This window comes from Schistocerca nitens, chromosome 1 (genome assembly GCF_023898315.1).
Source record: "Schistocerca nitens isolate TAMUIC-IGC-003100 chromosome 1, iqSchNite1.1, whole genome shotgun sequence".
Classification (NCBI taxonomy): domain Eukaryota; kingdom Metazoa; phylum Arthropoda; class Insecta; order Orthoptera; family Acrididae; genus Schistocerca; species Schistocerca nitens.
The window spans coordinates 115,932,028-115,948,029 of record NC_064614.1 but is presented as its reverse complement, the minus strand read 5'-3'; the positions used below and the strand labels follow the sequence as shown (position 1 = coordinate 115,948,029).

Below are 16,002 nucleotides of genomic sequence, written 5' to 3'. Positions count from 1 at the left end.
ATTAATAAGCTAGGGTCAGTGCAGTAAACCCGCAGGTACCACTACCTTTTGCCATACGCCTCATTGCAGATCCATATGCTATGCTAGCCGCACAGAGAAGCAGCTGCACTGCCAGACAACAGATGTTACTCTAGGCACTGGGCTAAGGCTTGCTAGCCATGGATGCAGGTTTCGACAGCAGAGGCTCCACAGTCTGCCTCCAGAGCAAGTCTATAGTACCAACTGTGCATGCCCACTCAAAACTAGCACCACCAACAACAATGATGTCTACACTTGTCTAAATCTAGGTCAGTGTGAGACTCCCAGCTTCAGTCTATGATGTTCCATGAACTGTTCCTTATTAAGCAACCCTCAAGATTTGGACATTGTTACACAGTCTATGATATGCCATGAACTGTTACTTTTAAGCAACTCTCAAGATTTGGACATTGAATTCGTTGACGCAGAAAAATAAGAAATCCGACATAAATTTAGTAAACAAACACCTGCCGACCTTATGTAGTTCCGATGGATTATCGGCTTCTGTGAAAAAGAAAGAGGAAATAAACAACTCAGTTAGGCCTACATTTTGTAGCTCCAAAACAATTACAAAAATCGAAATATATTCAGACAGCCAAGGGCGAAACGTAGCTACTGACTTTCGTAATAAAAGCAATGTGAACTTAACTTCCATGGTGAAACCAGGTGCGAAATTCTGCACAGCAACTGCAATAAGCCACGAAAAAATTCCCACATTAAGCAACAAAGACTTTGCCGTTTTCCTGGTGGGAACAAACGACGTCGCAAGAAACGAAAAACAAGATCTGTTGCTTTCACTAAAACGGCGACTGTATGAACTAAGATGTACTAACGTCATTGTATTTTCAGTACCACATCGTCATGACCTAGCGGAATGGTCCTGCGTTAACAAAGAAGTGGAAAGTGCAAATAGTGAGATGAAACAGATATGCAAACGATTCGGAAATGTGACTTTCATTGATATAAGCAAACTAGGAAGGAGATTCCATACTAGACATGGTTTCCACTTAAATAGATTAGGAAAAAATTTTGTAATTGCAAAAATAATAGAAATAGTAAATGCCAACACGAAACTAAGTTGTGACACTTCAAACGTAATTCCCCTCAAGGACAAGACGCACAAACTACTTGGTGAATCTGAAAATGAAGCATCACCACTACAAGACAAGTGTGATCTGACATTGCAAGAAAACACACCAAGTGCTAGTAGTTCACAAGGAAGCATATCAAAAACAACAGAACCAACACCTGAAGTATCAGAAACAGATACACCATCATCATCACCAACAACAACAACAACAACAACAACAGAAATGACAGCATCAATGACACCGGGAGCTACACCAGCAGCAGCAGCAAGCAACTCACCATATCCCAGTGAACGACCTACAAGGTGCAGAAAACCTGTCCTTCTGGCAGATTTTTGGTACCTCGCCAGGGCAAGGAACGGAGTATGACACCACAAAATACCTTATTTAAGACAGTAAAGCAGAGAAATCTACAACAAGGTATTTACAACTTTAAAATAATCCACCAGAATGTACAGGGCTTGAGCAAGAAATATGAACAATTAGACATGTTTGTAAATGAAACTATGCCTGATGTACTTGGTATTAGTGAACATTGGCTATCTGATGCCAAATTAGAACTTTTTAAACCTCTAAACATGGTACTAGCTAACAAGTTTTGCAGATCTACAATCAGAGGTGGGGGTGTATCAATGTATGTTAAGAGCACATTTGATTTTAATTCTGTAAATGTAAGTAAATATTCATTAGAAGGGACAATTGAATTATGTGCAGCATGTATAAAGATACCAAATGATGAAATTTATGTTATATGTTTATATAGACCACCAGGTGGAAACTTCGAAGTTTTCTTAACAATGTTTTGTGACATGATAGAGAATGTTTTTATATCACACCTGAACAAGTTAGTAATTATAGGAGATTTCAACATAAATGTATTAGTAGATAAGTTACACACTAGACTATTCAAGAATACTCTGCTTGAATATAACGTAAGATACCTGATAAACACTGCAACCAGGGAGACTGAGACATGCCAGTCTGCAATAGATAACATAATCACTGGAATTCATCTTTACGATCTTACATCTTCTGTTATTATAAGTGCTTTGTCAGACCACCATGCAGTAGAACTAAGTGTGCACATAAAAAAGGTTCCCACACACAGTTGCTATAGATATATTAGGGTGAATACAGAGCAAAATATAACTCAGTTGAATAATATGCTAAGGAATGTGGATTGGAACAGTGTTCTAACGACACTTCATAGTTATGGCAAATTCTCAAGTGAACTATTCTACATTCTTAATCAAGCCTGCCCATTAATAAAAAAGAGAATTCAGTCACATGCTGTAACCCGAAACTGGATATCAAGTTCAGTCACTGAGGCTAGAGAAAAACTAAGATGATATGAGTATGCTATGTTAAATGACTAGAGCAATAAAAAATTAAAAGAAGAATTCAAAAAGTATCAGAAATACTATGTAGACCTCCTAATTTCAGAAAAACAGAAACATTTTGAAAGTGTCATTCAGAACTCAAATAATATCTCCAAAACATCTTGGTCACTAGTAAATAGAGAAATAGGTAAATCTGGGAACCATACAACTGAAAATCACTTGCTGATAAACGGCACAATAGAAACTGATCAGAATAAGATAGCAGATCTATTTAACAATTACTTTGCTTCTGTTGGCTCCAGCATAAACAATCAGCTTAAAAATCATAAATACACCAGTGTCAGGAAGTATATTTTTGATGCCAACAAGTAAAGAAGAAATAATTAAAATAGTGAGTAGCTTAAAGAATTCCCATGCAGCAGGATATGATGGTCTTAGTCTGGATACTCTTAAGAAATGTATACATAAAATTGCATCACCTTTATCAACAGTTATCAATTCTCATATGGAAGATGGTCTATTTCCAGATGAGTTGAAAATTGCCCGAGTTGTGCCTATTTTCAAAAAAGGAAACAGGAATTAAGAAGAAAACTTTCAACCCATTTCTGTTCTTCCAATAATATCCAAAATCTTTGAGAAAGTAATATACATAAGAATCTGGACCTTCCTGGTATGCAAAAAAGTGATTTCTAAGGGGCAGTATGGGTTTGTCAAGGGGTCATCCACCATTACAGCAGCATCAAACTTAATCGAAGGTGTCACTCAAGCAATAGATAATAAAGAACATGTATGTGGCATCTTTCTAGACTTACAAAAAGCATTTGACTGTGTTGATACGACCATATTGCTGGACAAACTGTGGAACTATGGCATTCGAGGCACAGCCCATAATCTGATGAGGTCCTACTTGACAAATAGGAAGCAGTTTATGTCTATTAGCACTACAGAGGGAACATACAAATCAAACACCACTGACATAAATTTTGGTATCCCACAGGGGTCAATATTAGGACCACTTCTTTTTATTATCTATATAAATGATATTCAGTCCATAACAAACCATGCAACAGCTATCTTGTATGCAGATGATACCACATTAATATGCAGCAATCCAAGCTATTCACAGGTCAGAGTGGAATCCAATACTGCAGCAGGCTTAATTCTGCAGTATTTTAATGAAAAGAAACTAAAATTAAACACAAATAAATCTGTCTATATTGAATTTGATCTTGGGAGGCAAAAAACTCATGAAAACCAAATCTTAATGGATGACGAATAAATTAAAAAACAATACTCGACCAAATTTCTTGGCCTGACACTACATGCTGAGTTAAACTGGTCTGATCATGTGAATGATATTTGCAAAAAGCTATGTACTACCATATATGTCCTAAGAAAACTGACACTTTTTGCAACATCACCACTCCGAGGCAAATATATTTTGCACTATTTGAATCCCATCTATGTTATGGGATAGAGGTATGGGGATCCAGCAGTAAAGGTAATATGAAAAGTGTACTTACCTTACAAAAGAAGGCACTTAGAATTATGGGAACGAAATGTGCCAGAGAGTCCTGCAGAAATTTGTTTAAAGAATTTAAAATACTAACTGTTCATAACCTGTATGTGCTGAAGATAATCATTATGGCAGTAAACAGTAACAAAACACTTAATAAAGAAATACACGATCACAACACTAGAGGTAGAGAGAGACCCCACATCATCTCTCATAGAACAACACTTTATGAGAAAAGCCCTCACTATGCAGGCATAAAACTACTGAATTGCTTCCATCCTAATATCTCCAAATTGCCCATTACAAAACTAAAAATGAAATTAAAATTATGGCTCCTAAACAATCCCTTATATTCAATAGATGAGTTTCTAGATTTAGTACATTCGTATGATGGAAGACCATCTATCTAAAAATATATGTAATCTCAGGTCTTAGACTGTGTCACAAACTGTAAATATTTGAATGTCAGATATGAATACTGTTACAAACTGTAGACTCCTTAATCTAACTATGGCAATAACAACTTTTTTTCTGTATAGACCCTATATGTAACTCTGTTCTCTCAACTAAATTTAGAAAAAGTTGTGTAGATAAAAGTGCCAGCCAATAATATGCAACCCTAGTAAGTAAGGCTCTGACTTATCCAGAAGACTGGAACAAAAAAAACCTTTTTTTGTAATCAGTTGATGTTGGATCAAAATAAATAAAATAAATAAATAAACTGATCTTGAACACCTCTGAGCAGTTTCAGGATCATACACTGTGCCATTGTGTGCTGTAATATACCAATAAAAAGATTATAAAACCAGTGTGTGTTGTGTGCCACAACAGAGTCCACATTTGCCTGTGGAAATATTACTCAGTTTATAATCTAGTTTCAAAATCTGTCTCACTATCATGCAAGCTATGTGAAACTTTTCACTGTCTCCAGATCTCTTCCATATGTATAACCTTCTTTCACGATTGTTAATTCAGTTTGTCTGCCATGATTCAATTGTACTCTGTGAAAAATTTACCAGGCAGTTTCTTGTTCCTCAGTCAATGTTTTACTATCTTTCCTTTTCTCTCTCGTTACCATACTACATCACAAATTTGTGTCTCCCACCACAAACTGAATACTTTATTTTATCTCATCACACGTTCTATCAACATCATCATCTGCAGAGCTAACAGACACATATACAGGGTTATTACAAATGATTGAAGCGATTTCACAGCTCTACAATAACTTTACTATTTGAGATATTTTCACAATGCTTTGCACACACATACAAAAACTCAAAAAGTTTTTTTAGGCATTCACAAATGTTCGGGGGATATGTGCCCCTTTAGTGATTCGGAAGACATCAAGCCGATAATCAAGTTCCTCCCACACTCGGCGCAGCATGTCCCCATCAATGAGTTCGAAAGCATCGTTGATGCGAGCTCGCAGTTCTGGCACGTTTCTTGGTAGAAGTGGTTTAAACACTGAATCTTTCACATAACCCCACAGAAAGAAGTCGCATGGGGTTAAGTCGGGAGAGCGTGGAAGCCATGACATGAATTGCTGATCATGATCTCCACCGCGCCGAAAATTCAAAGCGTTTGACTTTGTCATTGGGTGTCAGGGCTTGTAGCAATTGTAAACGGTAAGGCTTCTGCTTTAGCCTTTTCCGTAAGATTTTCCAAACCGTCGGCTGTGGTACGTTTAGCTCCCTGCTTGCTTTATTCGTCGACTTCTGCGGGCTACGCGTGAAACTTGCCCGCACGCGTTCAACCGTTTCTTCGCTCACTGCAGGCCGACCCGTTGATTTCCCCTTACAGAGGCATCCACAAGCTTTAAACTGCGCATTCCATCGCCGAATGGAGTTAGCAGTTGGTGGATCTTTGTTGAACTTCGTCCTGAAGTGTCGTTGCACTGTTATGACTGACTGATGTGAATGCATTTCAAGCACGACATACGCTTTCTCGGCTCCTGTCGCCATTTTGTCTCACTGCGCTCTCGAGCGCTCTGGCGGCAGAAACCTGAAGTGCGGCTTCAGCCGAACAAAACTTTATGAGTTTTTCTACGTAACTGTAGTGTGTCATGACCGTATGTCAATTTATGAAATCGCTTCAATCATTTGTAATAGCCCTGTACTTGTGCTGCTATATTAGGTCTTGCCTTTGTGTCTATCTTGGTTATGATGATAAAGATAAGCAGCATAAGAAAAGATGTCTGCTTAGAGCTGTGACATAATGAAGTTGTGGCATGTGATGTCACAGTGTGCAAACAGAAAGATAACAGAACACTGACAACATTTGTTTGACATCTATATTACTTCCTGGAGATTAGATTAGATTAGTACTTGATCCAGAAATCATGAATACGACACTTTGTAATGATGTGGAATGTGTCAGGTTAATAAAAGGTGTCTATACAAGATATTACATTATACAAAATATTACATGACACTTAATGAGTAGGAGGAGTTGCCATTAAGAAATTCTTTTAATTTCCTTTTAAATGCTATATGGCTATCTGTCAGACTTTTGATGCTACTAGACAAGTGACCCAAGACTTTCGTGGCAGCCTAATTTACCCCCTTCTGAGCCAAAGTTATATTTAACCTTGAGTAGTGAAGATCATCCTTTCTCCTAGTGTTGCAGCCATGTACACTGCTATTACTTTGAATTCGTTCGGATTGTTAATAACAAATTTCATAAGTAAATATATATATTTTGAGGTTACAGTGAAGATCTCTAGCTCTTTAAATAAGTGTCTGCAAGATGATCTTGGATGAGCTCCAGCAATTATTCTGATTACACGCTTTTGTGCAATGAACACTCTTTTACTCAATGATGAGTTACCCCAGAATACGATGCCATACGAAAGCAGAGAATGAAAATAGGTGTGATAAGCTAATTTACTGAGATGTATATCGCCAAAATTTGCAATGACCCTAATAGCATAAGTAGCTGAACTCACAAATTTCAACCCCTCATCAATGCATGCACCTAGAAATTTTGAATATTCTACCCTAGCTACCGATTTCTGATCAAAGTCTATATTTATTAATGGTGTCATTCCATTTACTGTGAGGAACTGTATATACTGTGTTTTGTCCAAGTTTAATGAGAGCCCATTTGCAGAAAACCACTTAATGGTTTCTGAAAAACGTCGTTTACAATTTCACCAATTAATTCTTGTCTGTTGGGTGTGATAGCTATACTTGTATCATCGGCAAAAAGTACCAGCTTTGCAACTTCGTGAATATAGAATGGTAAGTCATTAATAATATTAAGAACAGCAGAGGACCCAAGACCAAACCTTGCAGCACCCCATTCCTTATTGTTCCCCAGTTTGAGAAATCTCCAGTTTTTTTGCATATTAGGTGAACTGCTTATTTCAACTTTCTGCACTCTTCCAGTTAGGTATGATTTAAACCATTTGAGCACTGTCCTATTCACACCACAGTACGTGAGCTTATCTAGAAGTATTCCATGATTTACACAAGCAAAAGCCTTTGAGAGATCACAAAAAATCCCAACGGGTGACTTCCGGTTACTCAGAGCATTTAATATTTCATTAGTGAAAGTATATATAGCATTTTCCGTTGAAAACCCTTCTGGAAACCAAACTGACATTTTATTGATTGGCGACTCCATGTTGTCTTGTGCACTACGACCAGATAACAGGTATACTTGAAAAAAGAGACAGCATTGGTCGTATATTTTTTACTATTGCAAAATAGATTTTCTGTCACTGAGTGACAGAAAATCGATTTTGCAATAGTAAAAAATATACGACCAATGCTGTCTCTTTTTTCAAGTCAAACTGACATTTTGTTAAAACTTTATTTTTACAAAGGTGTGAAGCTACTCTACAATACATTACTTTTTCAAGAATTTTGGATAAGGCAGTCAGAAGAGAGATTGGGCAGTAGTTGTTGACATCAGATGTATCCCCTTTTTTATACAGTGGTTTAACAATGTCATACTTCAGTCTATCTGGGAAAATACCCTGCTTCAGAGAGCTATTACATATGTGACTAAGAAACCCACTTATTTCTTGGGAACAAGCTTTTATTATCCTGCTGGAAATGCCATCAATTCCATGTGAGCTTTTATTCTTGAGAGTGTTTATTATCTTCCTGATTTCAAAAGGAAAGGTGGGTGGAATTTCAATTGTATCAAATGGTGGGGGTAAGGCCTCTTCCATTAACTGCCTTTCTTCTTCTAATGAACATTTAGATCCTATTTTCTCCACAACATTTAAAAAATGATAATTCAAAATGTTTTCGACTTCCAGCTTGTTGTTTGTCAAGTTTCCATTCGCTTTGATGGTGATGCAGTCATCCTGTACTCTTGGTTGCCCTGTCTCCCTTGTATTACTCTTAGACATGATGCACATGTTTCTGGACTTTTTAATAACCTTTCTTAATGTAGCACAGTAGTTTTTATAATGTTTCTGGGTCATTACTCTTTCTTGTTGTTAGATACCATTCCCTTTTGTGGTTACAAGATATTTTTATTCCTTTAGTAAGCCAAGGTTCTTTGCATGGTTTCTTATAATTAGATTTAACTACTTCCTTGGGGAAACAGTTTACAAATTCTCTTACAAGTGTATCATGAAATAAGGTATATTTTAAATTAGCATTGGGTTCCTTCTACACCTCATCCCAGTCTAACTGCTGAAGATTTTCTCTGAAATTTCTAATTGTTGAGTCATTAATTAAATGCACAAATTTGGAGGGTAGTTTTGAATTACTGAATGGAGCTATCTCATATACTGTAACTAGCTGAGCACCATGATCAGAAAGGCCATTCTCAACAGGACAAGAATTTATGTTTTTAAACCTGTCTTGGTCTAAAAAGTGCTATCTATCAATGTGCTGCTGTCCTTTACTACCCGAGTAGGAAAATTAATGACACATGTCAAATTGAAAGAACCGAGCAAGACTTCCAGGTCATTCTTTCTATCACACTTTTTCAGTGAATCAACATTGAAGCCCCACAAATAATAATTTGCTTTCCCCTATCTGACAGATAGCACAACAAGGCATCCAAGTTTTCCAGGAATAAATGAAAGTTTCCTGAAGGGGACCTATATACTGTTACAATTATAAAAGAGCCCTCCTTCAGTTTAAGCAGACAGGCACATGCTTCTATATGTTGTTCTCAACAAAACTTTGTTGTTGTTGTTGTTGTTGTTGTTGTTGTTGTGGTCTTCAGTCCTGAGACTGGTTTGATGCAGCTCTCCACACTGCTCCATCCTGTGCAAGCTTCTTCATCTCCCAGTACGTACTGCAGCCTACATCCTTCTGAATCTGCATAGTGTATTCATCTCTTGGTCTCCCTCTACAATTTTTACCCTCCACGCTGCCCTCCAATCCTAAATTGGTGGTCCCTTGATGCCTGCGAACATGTCCTCCCAACCGATCCCTTCTTCTAGTCAACTTGTGCCACAAACTCCTCTTCTCCCCAATCCTATTCAGTACCACCACATTAGTTATGTGATCTACCCATTTAATCTTCAGCATTCTTCTGTAGCACCACATTTCGAAAGCTTCTATTCTCTTCTTGTCCAAACTAGTTATTGTCCATGTTTCACTTCCATAAATGGCTACACTCCATACAAATACTTTCAGAAACGACTTCCTGACATTTAAATCTATACTCTATGTTAACAAATTTCTCTTCTTCAGAAACGCTTTCCTTGCCATTGCCAGTATCCTCTCTACTTTGACCATCGTCAGTTATTTTGCTCCCCAAATATCAAAACTCCTTTACTACTTTAAGAGTCTCATTCCCTAATCTAATTCCTTCAGCATCACCTGACTTAATTAGACTACATTCCATTATCCTCATTTTGATTTTGTTGATGTTCATCTTATATCCTCCTTTCAAGACACTGTCCATTCCATTCAACTGCTCTTCAAGTCCTTTGCTGTCTCTGACAGAATTACAATGTCATCGGCGAACCTCAAAGTTTTTATTTTTTCTCCATGGATTTTAATTTCTACTCCGAATTTTTCTTTTGTTTCCTTTACTGCTTTGTCAATGTACAGACTGAATAACTTCAGGGATAGGCTACAACCCTGTCTCACTCCCTTCCCAACCACAGCTTCCCTTTCATGACCCTCGACTCATATAACTGCCATCTGGATTCTGTACAAATTGTAAATAGCCTTTCGCTCCCTATATTTTACCCCTGCCAGCTTCAGAATTTGAAAGAGAGTATTCCAGTCAACATTGTCAATAGCTTTCTCTAAGTCTACAAATGCTAGAAACGTAGGTTTGCCTTTCCTTAATCTATTTTCTAAGATACGTCGTAGGGTCAGTATTGCCTCACGTGTTCCCATATTTCAACAGAATCCAAACTGATCTTCGCAGAGGTCAGTTTCTACCAGTTTTTCCATTCGTCTGTAAAGAATTTGTGTTACTATTTTGCAGCCGTGACTTACTTGACTGATAGTTCGGTAATTTTCACATCTGTCAACACCTGCTTTCTTTGGGATTGGAATTATTATATTCTTCTTGAAGTCTGAGGGTACTTCGCCTGTCTCATAAATCTTGCTCACCAGATGGTAGAGTTTTGTCAGGACTGGCTCTCCCGAGGCTGTCAGTAGTTCTAATGGAATGTTGTCTACTCGTGGGCCCTTGTTTCAACTTAAGTCTTTCAGTGCTCTGTCAAACTCTTCACGCAGTATCATATCTCTCATTTCATCTTCATCTACATCCTCTTCCATAATATTGTCCTCAAGTACATCACCCTTGTATAGACCCTCTATATACTCCTTACACCTTTCTGCTTTCCCTTCTTTGCTTAGAACTTGTTTTCCATCTAAGCTCTTGATATTCATACAAGTGATTCTCTTTCCTCCAAAGGTCTCTTTAATTTTCTTGTAGGCAGTATCTATCTTACCCCTAGTGAGATAAGCCTCTACATCCTTACATTTGTCCTCTAGCCATCCCTGCTTAGCCATTTTGCACTTCCCGCTGATCTCATTTTTGAGATGTTTGTATTCCTTTTTGCCTGCTTCATTTACTGTATTTTTATATTTTCTCCTTTCAACAATTAAATTCAATATTTCTTTGGTTATCCAAGGATTTCTACTAGCCCTCGTCTTTTAACCTACTTGATCCTCTGCTGCCTTCACTACTTCATCCCTCTAAGCTACTCATTCTTCTTCTACTGTATTTCTTTCCCCCATTCTTGTCAATTGTTCCCTTATGCTCTCCCTGAAACTCTGTACAACCTCAGGTTTGGTCAGTTTATCCAGGTCCCATCTCCTTAAACTGTCACCTTTTTGCAGTTTCTTCAGTTTTAATATACAGTTCATAACCAATAGATTGTGGTCAGAGTCCACATCGGCCCCTGGAAATGTCTTACCTGGTTCCTAAATCTCTGTCTTACCATTATATAATCTATCTGATACCTTCTAGTATCTCCAGGCTTCTTCCATGTATACAACCTTCTTTCATGATTCTTGAACCAAGTGTTAGCTATGAATGAGTTATGCTCTGTGCAAAATTCTACCAGGCAGCTTCCTCTTTCATTTCTTGCCCCCAATCCATATTCATCTACTACGGTCTCTTCCTTTTCCTACTATCGAATTCCAGTCACCCATGACTATTAAATTTTCGTCTCCCTTCACTACCTGAATAATTTCTTTTACCTCATCATACATTTCATCAATCTCTTCGTCATCTGCAGAGCTAGTTGGCATATAAACTTGTACTACTGTAGTAGGCGTGGGCTTCGTGTCTATCTTAGCCGCAATAATGCGTTCACTAGGCTGTTTGTAGTAGCTTACCCCCAATCCTATTTTTTTTTATTCATTACTAAACCTACTCCTGCATTACCCCTATTTGATTTTGTATTTATAACCCTGTATTCACCTGAATAGAAGTCTTGTTCCTCCTGCCCATGAACTTCACTAATTCCCACTATATCTAACTTTAATCTATCCATTTGCCTTTTTAAATTTTCTAACCTACCTGCCCAATTAAGGGATCTGACATTCCATGCTCCGATCCATAGAATGCCAGTTTTCTTTCTCCTGATAACGACGTTCTCTTGAGTAGCCCCGCCCAGAGATCCGAATGGGGGACTATTTTACCTCCGGAATATTTTACCCAAGAGGACACCATCACCATTTAACTATACAGTAAAGCTGCATGCCCTCAGGAACAATTACGGCTATAATTTCCCCTTGCTTTCAGCTGTTCGCAGTACCAGCACAGAAAGGCCATTTTGGTTAATGTTACAAGGCCAGATCAGTCAATCACCCAGACAGTTGCCGCTGCATCTACTGAAAAGGCTGTTGCCCCTCTTCAGGAACCACATGTTTGTCTGACCTCTCAACAGATACCCTTCTGTTGTAGTTGCACCTACGGTACGGCTATCCGTATCGCTGTGGCACACAAGCCTCCCCACCAACGGCAAGGTCCACGGTTCATGGGGTATGTATGATATATAATGATAAAGAACAATTCAGTTCGCAGACTGCAAGTGCAATATTTAGCTGAACTTAACTGTCTGTTAACAATTTGTAGAAGAGTTCATCTACATCTACACTCTGCAAACCACTATGAAATGCATGGCAGAGAATGTATCCCATTGTACTAATTATCAGTCCTTTCTTCTTTTCCATTCACAGACGCACTGCCAGAAGAATGATTGCTTGAAGGCCTATGTGTGTACTGTAATTAGTCTGATATTGTCTTCTCAATTCTTATGGGAGCAGCATGAAAGGGGTTGCAATATACCCTTATATTCACCACTTACAGGCAGATTCCATATTTCTAGATTTCTGGAAAGCATTTGACACGAAGCCCCATTGCAGGCTGTTAACAAAGGTACAAGCGTATGGAATAAGTTCACAGATATGCGAGTGCCTCAAAGAGTTCTTAAGAAATAGAACACAGTATGCTGTCCTTGATTGTGAGTGTTCTTAAGAGACAAAGGTATCATCATGAGTGCCCCAGGAAAGTGTGATGGGACCACTGTTGTTCTCTATATACATAAATGATTTGGCATGCAGGGTGGGCAGCAATCTGTGTTTGTTTCCTGATGATGCCATGCTGTACGGTAAGGTGTCGAAGTTGAGTGACTGTAGGAAGATACAAGATTACTTAGACAAAATTTCCAGTTAGTGTGACGAATGGCAGCTAGTCCTATATGTGGAAAAATGTAAGTTAATGAGGATGAGTAAGAAGAACAATGTTCGGACATAGTATTACTAGTGTCCTGCTTGACACAGTCAAATCATTCAAGTATCTGGGCATAATGTTGCTAAGTGATATGAAATGGAACGAGCATATGTGAACTGTGGTAGGGAATGCAAGTGTTCAACTTTGGTTTATTGGGAGAATTTTAGGAAAGAGTGGTTCATCTGTAAGGGAGACCACATATAGGATGCTGGTGCGACCTATTCTTGAGTACTGCTCGAGTGTTTGGGATCCGTACCGGGTCAGATTGATGAAAGACATCAAAGCAATTCAGAGGCGAGCTGCTAAATTTGTTACCGGTACATTCAAACAACATATTAAGTGTTATGGAGATGCTTTGGGAATCAAATGGGAATCCATGGGTGGGAGTTCTTTTTGAGAAAAACTATTGAGAAAATTTAGAGAACTGACATTTGAAGCTGACTGTCAAACAACTCTACTGATGCCAACATACATTGTGTGTAAGGACGATAAAGATAAGATATGAGCATTTAGGGCTCATACGGAGGAATGTTGTCTTTCCCTCACTCTATTTGCAAGCAGAACAGGAAAAAATGACTAGTAGTTCTACATAGTTCCTCTATATGCTCCTGTTCTGAGCTAAGAGTTTCAACATCCTCACTGAGGTATGACACTACCGCTTCTTTATCTAGTTTACAGAAAGTACATATCTTTCAACTTGTTTTAGTTATACTTTGGTACACATTTTTGCTACAGCTTCCTCATGGTCACCAATACCAGCTTCGTTGAGGACATCCTCAAAGAAGACAGATCTATTTGTTGCCATTAGATCTAATATATTTTCACCATGATGAAAGTTCTGGACTATCTCTTCTATGTAGGTTTCAGAAAAGACGTTTAATAACATTTCACAGGGTATTTCATCCCACCCTCCACTAACAAAACTATCTCATTTGATTGCCCTCCAATCATTACAGTACGACAGGTGAAGTTACGCACATGTTAAGTAAGGATCTGTCTAATGTTTCCCATTAGATCAAGAAGTGAGACTGGTGGTCAACAGAAGGATCCACATTAGGGCCTATATGACAGTTAATAAATATTTAGTTGGATAACAGTACTAAGTATGCACTTTTAGGTCAATGTAAGCTGCTATTACTTTCCTCATCAAACACACAGTTGGTTTGACAGTCCTTCACTCCTGTTGTCTGCAAGACCTCTTCTGTCCAGTTTAACAACCTACTTTATTAACAATCTGCCTTGTATTCCGCCCCCCCCCCCCCCCTCACTCAGCTCATTCAATTCTTTATTCCATCATCCTCATATAGTTGCTCAGTTTTTTTCATTGTATGTTCAATATATAGTACAAACTAAATACAAGTGGTGAGAATGAGCAACCCAGCTTTACACATTTAGGCCTCATTCCATCACTGTTGACAACTCAATTTTATTTTGCATATAGGGAATGGGTGACTAGTATCCACATAGCATAAGAATTTAAAAATATATGTAGATACATTATTTCATATCACAAACCCAGTACGAGTTAAGTGGCGGTCTCCCCCTAAAATTTTTTGTAGTTCATGTAAAATATATTCGTAATTTGTAAAAAATACTCTGCCGAGGTTTGTCCGCTAATATAAGCATTCTGAATTTATTGTGCAGTTTTAGTTTTGTAACTAAAAGCTAGTTATGACGCATATGGTAAAATCAGGCTACGTTGCTGATGACTTCTCAGCCGCAAGATTTCAAGTTACTTGGGGTAGGGGCGGTTATATTACCGAAACTATAACAACTTTAACCTAAGCTACGTTTGTGGAAGCGAAAATTATGCACATAAGGTCTTTCTGTCTGCCATCAAACAGGACTTTGCTTTATGATACCTTGTAAATTACGTGAATGCTAGGCGTAACATTTTTCAAGCTTATTTAACATATAGGCCTATATAAAATTAAAGTGTTCCAACGTCATGCTTTCATAAGTAAATGAACAACTTCCAACAAATGACTAATGAGTAAAGGCAAGCAGTATACGACAGCACGGTAAATTACAAGTTGTTTTAAAAAGCACTTTAAAAAAAAAAAAAGAACCTATTCAACTGAATAAGATCTCCGCTATGATATACGCACTCTGAAGGAATTCCTTAATAATGGGTTATTAACGTATGGACTCGTTTCAAAAAAATAATAGTGCGAACCATTAGTGGTAGCTACCACCACAGGTTTAAGTGGGAAATTATTTATAGGATACATTTCTTTTATTACCGTCTCTGACAATAACTCATGGACGGAAATACACGACATATTCTTCACATTCTGGATCCTTGTTCTATTGGCAACTATGTCGCACCTTGTGGAGAAATTATTTAACTAGCAAATAACTGAAGATATTTACCGCTGAAAGGCATCCAAGCGACACTGTCTACAACAGCTCCAGTATTTCAACCAGCGTTTTTACAAGTCACTTACGGCATTTGACGTTCACGGAACCAACAATGTACACATGCAAAATTCCCGGGTCGACCCTACCAGAGATAATGCAGGCACCGAAGCTTTTTTTTTTTTTTTTAGTTTTCAAAATAGCCATTCGTGCTTCCGCATCATGCAGCCACCAACAAAATACAGTAGCAACCATGGATAAAATTTCACATAATACACAAGGAAATCTGAACAATAAGAGATCGTTAGGTGTGTTAAATAAACTAACGAAGGGTGCCTTACTAATGTCAAATAATGATATGGTATTGAAAAAGTTCTTGTCTGTAAAATACAGATCTGCAAAGATGTGAAACATGGACAGCAGAACAGTGGGAGAAGATAAAACTGACAGAGTTTAATGTGTGATGCTATCAAGGAGAGTAAAAATAGACAGCTAAGACGCGGAA

The 16,002-nt window shown here is 38.0% G+C and overlaps 1 long non-coding RNA gene across 1 annotated transcript in view; it reads right to left on the bottom strand.

Moving 5' to 3' along the window:
- LOC126234675 (uncharacterized) overlaps positions 1-15,634 on the bottom strand; it is a 55,625-nt gene extending 39,991 nt beyond the window's left edge. The window contains exon 1 of the long non-coding RNA XR_007544761.1: positions 15,513-15,634. This is a non-coding gene — a long non-coding RNA (uncharacterized LOC126234675). The remainder of the gene's footprint in view (positions 1-15,512) is intronic.
- Between the last annotated feature and the right edge of the window lie 368 nt (positions 15,635-16,002).